Source organism: Grampus griseus, assembly GCF_964374135.1.
Source record: "Grampus griseus genome assembly, chromosome: X".
In the NCBI taxonomy this organism is placed as follows: domain Eukaryota; kingdom Metazoa; phylum Chordata; class Mammalia; order Artiodactyla; family Delphinidae; genus Grampus; species Grampus griseus.
Window position 1 is genome coordinate 26,161,870 of NC_138999.1, and position 8,035 is coordinate 26,169,904.

At 46.3% G+C, this 8,035-nt stretch overlaps 2 pseudogenes across 2 annotated transcripts; one reads left to right on the forward strand and one right to left on the reverse strand.

The window, feature by feature from the left end:
* The first annotated feature begins 3,639 nt into the window (after nucleotides 1–3,639).
* Nucleotides 3,640–4,639, forward strand: LOC309839827 (melanoma-associated antigen B4-like; annotated as a pseudogene). Its single transcript has one exon. The product of its transcript is annotated as a melanoma-associated antigen B4-like (transcript).
* A 1,933-nt stretch (nucleotides 4,640–6,572) lies between these two features.
* On the reverse strand, nucleotides 6,573–7,038 carry LOC309839998 (ubiquitin-conjugating enzyme E2 D3-like; annotated as a pseudogene). Its single transcript has one exon. The product of its transcript is annotated as a ubiquitin-conjugating enzyme E2 D3-like (transcript).
* Between the last annotated feature and the right edge of the window lie 997 nt (nucleotides 7,039–8,035).

Below are 8,035 nucleotides of genomic sequence, written 5' to 3' on the forward strand. Positions count from 1 at the left end.
TGGACTTATTGGCTTAATTATTCCACATTTGGGAATCCATGGAAGGGTCTCTGTTCTGGAACACTGATGCATGTGAGACTGTTGTGACTGTTCTCTCCTTTGCAAAATATTCTGCTGCCTTGGCTTCTGTATTAGTCAAGATAAGCTAGGTTATGTCAGAGTGTCAAATTAATCCTGAAATCTCAGTGTTTTACCACATCAAAGGTTTATTTCTCAACCACACTACATGTTCAGTGGTTATGGGGGAGGGAGGGGCATTTGGGGGTTTTCTCTGGGGCTTACCTATTCACTGAGGCAGGGGAGAGTGGACAGAGAGTCTCTAAAGGGCTGTTCTTTCATTCAGCCAAACCCATCACTTCTTCTCCCATTTCATTGGCTGAAACCAGTCATAAATCCTCGGTTAGCCTCAAGGGGTCTGAAAAATGGAGTTTTCCATGTGCCTGAGAAGAAGGAATATAGAATTGGGTTTGGCGAGCACAGCACTGTCTGCTACAGTTTTTAAGACACTGCCCTGTCCTGGTTCTTCTGCCTCTCAATCTGTTTTTTCTCTGCCTCCTCAATGGACTTCTTTTCCGTCACCCCTTGGGGAACTGGTGCTCCCCAAGTTACCATATCCGGTCCACTATTTTTTTCTCCCCACATCTATCCCCAGGTAACTTCATCCACTCCTCCAGTTCTAACTGCAAACTATCTGCTGCTAACTTCCAGATCTATTATCCCAAGCCCTGACCTACCCACAAAGCTTTAAACATAAATCCAACGATGACTGATTCAAGGATATCTCAAACTCAATGTGAAAAAATACAAACACATGATTTTTTTTCCCAACCTCATTCGTCCTCTTCCTGTATTCTTTGTCCCAGTTAGTGGCAGCATCGTATTTCCAAGTCTAGATTCCTCCCTATCATTCCCACCTCTTAATTTTGTACGCCATCTTAGCTAGGCTGTGCTGTTTAGTCAGTTATCAGTCTAGATGTCCACTGTGAAGTTATTTTTTAGATGCGATTAATAGTTACATCTGTAGGCTTTGAGTAAAGCAGATTGCCACCCATAGTGTGACTGGGCCTCGTGCAATCAGTTGAGGGCCCCAAGAACAAAGACTGAGGTTTCCTGAAGGAATTCAGCCTCAAGACTGCAACACAGGGACTTCCCTGGTGGTCCAGTGGCTAAGACTCCGTGCTCCCAGTTCCGGGGGCCCCGGTTCGATCCCTGGTCAGGGAACTAGATCCCACATGCATGCTGCAACTAAGAGTTCCCATGCCGCGACTAAAGATCCTGCATGCCACAACGAGGACCCGGCGCAGCCAAAATAAATATGTAAATATTAAAAAAAAAAAAAAAAGACTGCAACACAGAAACCCTGCCTGAGTTTCCAGTATGCCTGCCCTGCTATACAGACCTTGGACTCAAGAGTGTAACATCTGAGTTTCTAACCTTGCTCTATGAATTTCAGCGCCCTGACTTCCCCCAGCTAGGGCCTCGGGGAGGTGAGGGCTTGGTTCAGAGGCTGGAGGACTCGGGACCATAGAGGGAGGGGTCCCAGGCTCTGATAGAAGGCACTAGCAGGATGCAGGGACCGCTGACCCCTGACCAGTGGGCGTGCCCGCAGAGTCCCGCCCCTGCCGTCAGCCCTCGGAGACCCCACGCCGCGCCTGATGCGGCTCACCCCGACTTCCGCTTCGGAAGCGAGGAGCCCGACCGGGAGCCGCGGCGTTTGTTCGTCCGAGCGTGGGTTTTCGGGACTCGTCCGGAGCCACGGTGAGGACCTGAATGTAGCCTGAAGGGACCTTCCCTCCCCCCTCCCCCCATAGCAAAGGTGACCCACCTGCATCCCACCCCTGCGATCTTGTTCTTGGAGGCCCCAGCAGAGCTATCGGGCTGAATTCGGCCTAGGATGTCTCAGGCAGAAGGCCTTGGTCTGTGAGAGTAGCGCTGATTCTACAAATGGAGAAGGTCTAAGTCCTAGATGAGGGCCCTGAGTGCTAGTGAGCAGACCTCGACCCCCAAAGCGGGCCACAGTGAGCAGCGCCCCTGCTCTCAGCTCTAGGAGGCCCTAGCAGGGTAGACAGATGTTGAGTGACCTAAATTCCCCTCTAGTGATGAAGGGAAATGAGGGCTACCTCATGACTCCTAAACTCAGGAGAGGAGGCTCCGGACGGAGCTGGCAGGCTGTGGTGCCCCCTCATCTCCTCTGGAGATGGTCTCAGGGAGATGAGAGCCTTGGTCTAATGGAATAAGCCCAATTCCGCAAAGGGACCTAGTCCTCAACAGCATTCATGGTTGTGACACCGAGTGAGGATGGGGGCCCCTCCCACAAGAAACGGGGCAGCATAAAGCACCAGCCCTGTTTTCAGGCTTGGGAGAATTGGGTATTTTGACATGAGTTGCATTCACTTATTCCCAGGACATCTCAGGGAGGTGAGAGACCAGGTCAAAGGGGGCAGCCTCGGGTTGGCAAGGGAGGATTTCAGGTTATGCCAGGTGTCATGGTGAGAACCTTGAGGACTGTGGGGATGTCCCACATGAAAGCATTCAGGCCACAAAGAATCCTCACTATTAGCATCCCTGGGAGACCTCAAGCATAGATGTCAGGCAGAAATGCCCATCAGTTCCCACTACAGGCTAACAGGGAAATAAGGGTCTTGGTCTGAGGAGAGTGGTCCCATGTCAGCAGAGGGAGAAATCTTAGACCCTATCAGGAGGCACATTTAGACCTTGAATTGGGATCTTGTGTGGGACCACAAGGACTTCAGCCTGCCTGCAACAGCTTTCATTCTTGGGAGACCACGTTTAGTTAGATACGGTCATCTTCACTTCCTCCTATTGGGACACAGGCTAGTTTGGCTCTTACTATCATATAGGCATCAATTCAGGCAAAAGTTGAGCTTCTCTACCAGGAGCCCAATTGAGGAACCTGAGTGAGGACTCAAAGTGTCCAGCCCAACCCTTGGATTTCAGCCCAAGAAATCTCTGGGAAGGACTGTCAGGTAGAGCGTCTGCTTCACTTCTTTATATCACGTCTAAGAGAGGTGAGGTCCTTAGTCTGAAGGTGCATCCACCAGTCAGCAAATGGAGAGTAGTGGTTCCAAGCCTTTTAAGGAGCCAAGGTGAGGACCTTGAATGATGATCGCAACGAACTCAGGATAGAAAGGACCCTACTGAACTCGCAGCTCTGGTGTCCCCTGGCAGGGAGGTGGACTGAGGCACCCCTTCACTTCCTTCTCCTGGATCGCAGGGAGGTTTGAGGTGTCAGCTTAAGAGTAGCAGCGGGGAGGGTGCCCAGGCTCTGCAGAGACCTGACATGATAATATTGAAGATGAACCGAGAGGACCCCACTGCCAGCACCTGTTGTCACCTGAGTAAATCCAAGGCAGGGCTGATAGGATGTAGAGTAAAACTCTAAGGCCTCTGTGTTTCCTCTATGGGATCCTGGGAGGACAGGCTGACCGGGAAAACAGGAACCTTGTGGGTTCCCAGAGCAGTGCCCTCAAGGAAACTTGCAGAGGCAGCCTTTGATAAAGCCAAGGTGGAATCTCCCTACTTTAAGGTGCTCACGTCATCTCATTCTCCAGCCTCCAGGTGTCCAAATCACCTGTCATTGGCCCACACTCCTGTCTGCTGTCCCTGACCACAGCCACCATGCCTCGTGGTCAGAAGAGTAAGCTCCGTGCTCGTGAGGAACGCCGCCGTAACAGAGGTGAGACCCAAGGTCTTAATGCTCAGGCCACCACAGCAGGGGTAGAAGAGACCACTTCCTCACCCGTTTCTGTTTCTCAGGGTACTCTCCCGAGCTCCGCTGCTGCTGGCACTCGCCAGGAGCCTCAGGGAGCCCCAGCCACTAGCTCTCGTGATGCAGGGGTTTCATGCCCAGGATATGATGTACGTGCCAAGGGCCAAGTTGAGGAAAGTAAAAATTCCTCCCAGGCCTCAACCTCCAGTGATCCTGGAAAGGATCTTGTAACCAGGAAGGCAGGGATGTTGGTGCAGTTCATGCTGTGTAAATATAAGATAAAGGAGCCCATTAAAAAGGGAGAAAAGCTGAAGATTGTCAACAAAAGGTATAGGGAGCACTTCCCCGAGATCCCCAGGAGAGCCTCCGAGTGCATGGAGCTGGTCTTTGGCCTAGAATTGAAGGAAGTCAAGCCCAACAGTCATTCCTATGCCCTTGTCAGCAAGCTAGATCTCACCGATGATGGGCGTCGGAGCAGTGGCGGGCGGTTTTGGAAGAATGGGCCCCTGATGCCTCTCCTCGGTGTGATCTTCTTGCATGGCGACTGCGCCTCTGAGGAGGAGATCTGGGAATCCCTGAATGTTTTGGGTGTTTTTGATGGAAAGAGGCACTTCATCTTGGTGGAGCCCAGGAAGCTTATCACAGAAGATTTGGTGCAGGAAAATACCTGGTGTATCATCAAATGCGTGACAGCGATCAAGAGCCCAAGTTGAAACCAGCAAGATGAAAGTCCTGGAGTTTTTGGCCAAGGTTGATGATAGGGTCCCCAGTGCCTTCCCATCCTGGTATGAAGAGGCTTTGAGAGATGAGGGAGAGAGAGCCCGAGCCAGGGCTGCAGCCAGGGCTGGCACTACTGCCACGACCAGTGCACATTCCAGGGCCACATCCAGTCGCTCCTGTCACCCCTAGTGAGGTAGAGGCCGATTCTTCACTTTGTGGTTGGAAAAGCCTGTTAACCAGTGTTCCTGATATGCATAAATTCCTGTTGGCTTATTTTTTTGGTAATTTTCAAGTGATCTTCTTTTCAAAAGAAAGTTTATTTAGATTCAGAACAAGCTTATGAATGACATGGGCACACACTTATTGCTCTTTATCAGATTTAGAAGTAAGAATTTTGTTTTTTGAAATACAAATTGAAAATTTTTAAATCATCGATGTGATCCAGAGCAAGACTGCATGGAATTGGAATAGGGATATTCTTGGTAATGTGAAAGAACTCCCCAGTAAAATAGGATAAGAAGATAGAGAAAACAAATTAAAATTGTTCACCCATGGGTTTGGCGTACTCCATTCAGTCTTTCTTTTCCAAAATTTAGAAGATATACACCTTTTAAAGTTAGGAAAGATATATACCTTTTGCATTTAGGATGTGCTTAAATTATTCAAGAAAATATGATTTTATGGGACTGTAAATTGATGCAGCCACTATGGAAAACAGTATAGAGGTTCATGAAAAAATTGAAAATAGAACTACCGTGTGATCCAGCAATTCCACTCCCGGAAATTTATCTGAAGGAAAAGAGAACAACAACTTTTTTGAAAAGATATCTGCACCTCCCCATATTCATTTATTTACCATAACCAAGACATGAAAACAACGTCAGTGTTCATTAATGGATGAATGGATAAAGAAAATGTGATACACACACACTCACACACACAGTCATACTCTCATTCTCCCTCGGATATTATTCAGCCATTTAAAAAAAAAAAAAAAGGAAATCCTGCCATTTGCAATAACACAGAGGGACAGACAAAGACAAATACTATATGATCTCACTTATATGTGGAAATTAAAAAAAAAAAAAAAAAACACCCAGAGAACAGATTGGTGGTTGCCACAGGTGTGGGGTGGAGGATGGATGAAATGGGTGTAAATGGCCAAACGGTACAAACCATTTACAAAATAAAGAAGTCCTGGGGCTGTAATGTACAGCATGGCGACTATAGTTAATAATACTGTATTGTATATTTGAAAGTTGTTAAGAGAGTAGATCTTTCTTAATTGAGGTATAGTTGATGTACAATATTTTATAAGTTTCATGTACACAACAGAGTGATTCACAATTTTTAAAAGTTATATTCCATTTACAGTTATTGAAATATTGGCTATATACCCTTGGTTGTGCAATATATCCTTGTAGCTTATTTATTTTTATTTATTTTTAATTTTTTTGCGGTACGCCGGCCTCTCACTGTTGTGGCCTCTCCCGTTGCGGAGCACAGGTTCCGGACGCGCAGGCTCAGTGGCCATGGCTCACGGGCCCAGCCGCTCCGCGGCATGTGGGATCTTCCCGGACCGGGGCACGAACCCATGTCCCCTGCATCGGCAGGTGGACTCTGAACCACTGCGCCACCAGGGAAACCTGCTTATTTATTTTATACATAGTATTTTGTATCTCTTAATCCCCTATCCTTCCCTGCCCCTCCCCCTTCCCTCTTCCCACTGGTAACCACTAGCTTGTTCTCTATATCTGTGAGTCTGTCATATTTCCCTAGTTTGCTTTATTTTTGAAATTCTCCATATAAGTGGTATCATACAGTGTTTTTCTTCCTCTACCTCACTTATTTCACTTAGCATAATACCCTCCAACTCCATCCATGTTGTTGCAAAATGGCAAAAGTTCATTCTTTTTTATGGCTGACTAGTATTCCATTGTGTGTGTGTGTGTGTGTGTGTGCGCGCGTGCGAGTGTGTGTGTGTGTAAAGAAGATGTGGTATATACATCTTGGCAATTGTTGGTAATGTTGCTATGAACATTGGGGTGCGTGCATCTTTTCGAATTAGTGGTTTTTTCCTTTTTTAACAGTAATTTAAAGTTTATTCTGGCTATAATGCAGGTTATTCTGACTTTAAGGTAGCATACCTGGCATACTTCTGAGTCCGTTCCGAGAAATTCTTTTGTACTTCTCTCTCTCTGTTTTATAGATCCATGCAGTCTATGGCACTAGGGGGGGTCATCTGGGTTTGGATCATATAGCAGTGAACAAATGGATGAAAGAACGTTAGAAACGATTAAAGGAGGAGACCACTGTGATCTTAGAATATTGAGACAAATGCTGCCATTAGTGTTAATGTCTGAATGATAAATTCTTGTTGCAAATGCAACCTTAGGTAGTTTGAAGGGGTAGTCTGTAGGAAAATGAATTGTCAAAAGGAATACACCACCTTGATACGGGTTTTCATTAGCTTCCATAATTGTGGCTTGCCAATGAAACATATTATCCCCAGCTGGACCTGCAGAGCAGCGTGCTGGAGGGTCAGGGGCCAAATCACTAAGTTCCTTATTAATCCCTTTCAGCACCATAGTCTGTGCTGTTCCTCTGGCCCCTCACAGTCCTGGTGTGTGCTCAAAGATCCGGTCAAAACTCTTGATTATCTGGGCGGCTGGGAAGGACTGTCTCTTCATCCTATCCTGGCTCTGCCAGACACAGGCACCTTCTTTCTAAACAGAGAGGTTGGACTGGGAGGGTGGGGTCAGAGGCATGTAGACGAAGCTGGGGGGAAGGGTAGATGAGCGGTGGAAACCCTCAGGCTCAGAGAACCATCGAGAACCTGAAGGAGACCATCCAACTTAGTGAGGGGGTGGGGTTGTTGTTTTTTGTTTGTTCGTTTGTTTCTTTTGGATACATACCCAGGAGTGGAATTGCTGGGTCATATGGTAGCTCTATTTTTAGTTTCTGGAGGAACCTCCATACTGTTTTCCACAGTGGCTACACCTATTTACATTCCCACCAACAGTGTACAGATCTCCACGTGCTTGCCAGCATTTGTTATTTCTGTTCTTTTTGATGATGGCCATTCTGATAGGTGTGAGGTAATACCTCATGGTAGTTTTAATTTGCATCTATCTGATGATTAATGATGTTGACCATCTTTTCATTTGCCTGTTGGCCACCTGTATGTCTTCTTTGGAAAAATGTCTATTTAGGTCTTCTGCCCATTTTTTCGATTGGGTTATTTGGTTTTTTTTTTTTAAACTGTTGAGTTATATGAGCTGTTTATATATTTTGGATGTTAACCCCTTATTGAGCATATCATTTTGAATTATTTTCTCCCATTCCACAGGTTGTCTTTTCATTTTGTCAATGGTTTCCTTTGCTGTGCAAAAGCTTTTAACTTTAATTATATTCCATTTGTTTGTTTCTGCTTTTATTTCCTTTGCTTTAGGAGACAGATCCAAAAAAATATTGCTATGATTTATGTCAAAGAGTGTTCCACCCATGTTATCTTCTAGGAGCATTATGGTTTCCACTCGTATATTTAGGTCTTTAATTGGTTTTGAGTATATTTTTGTATGTGGT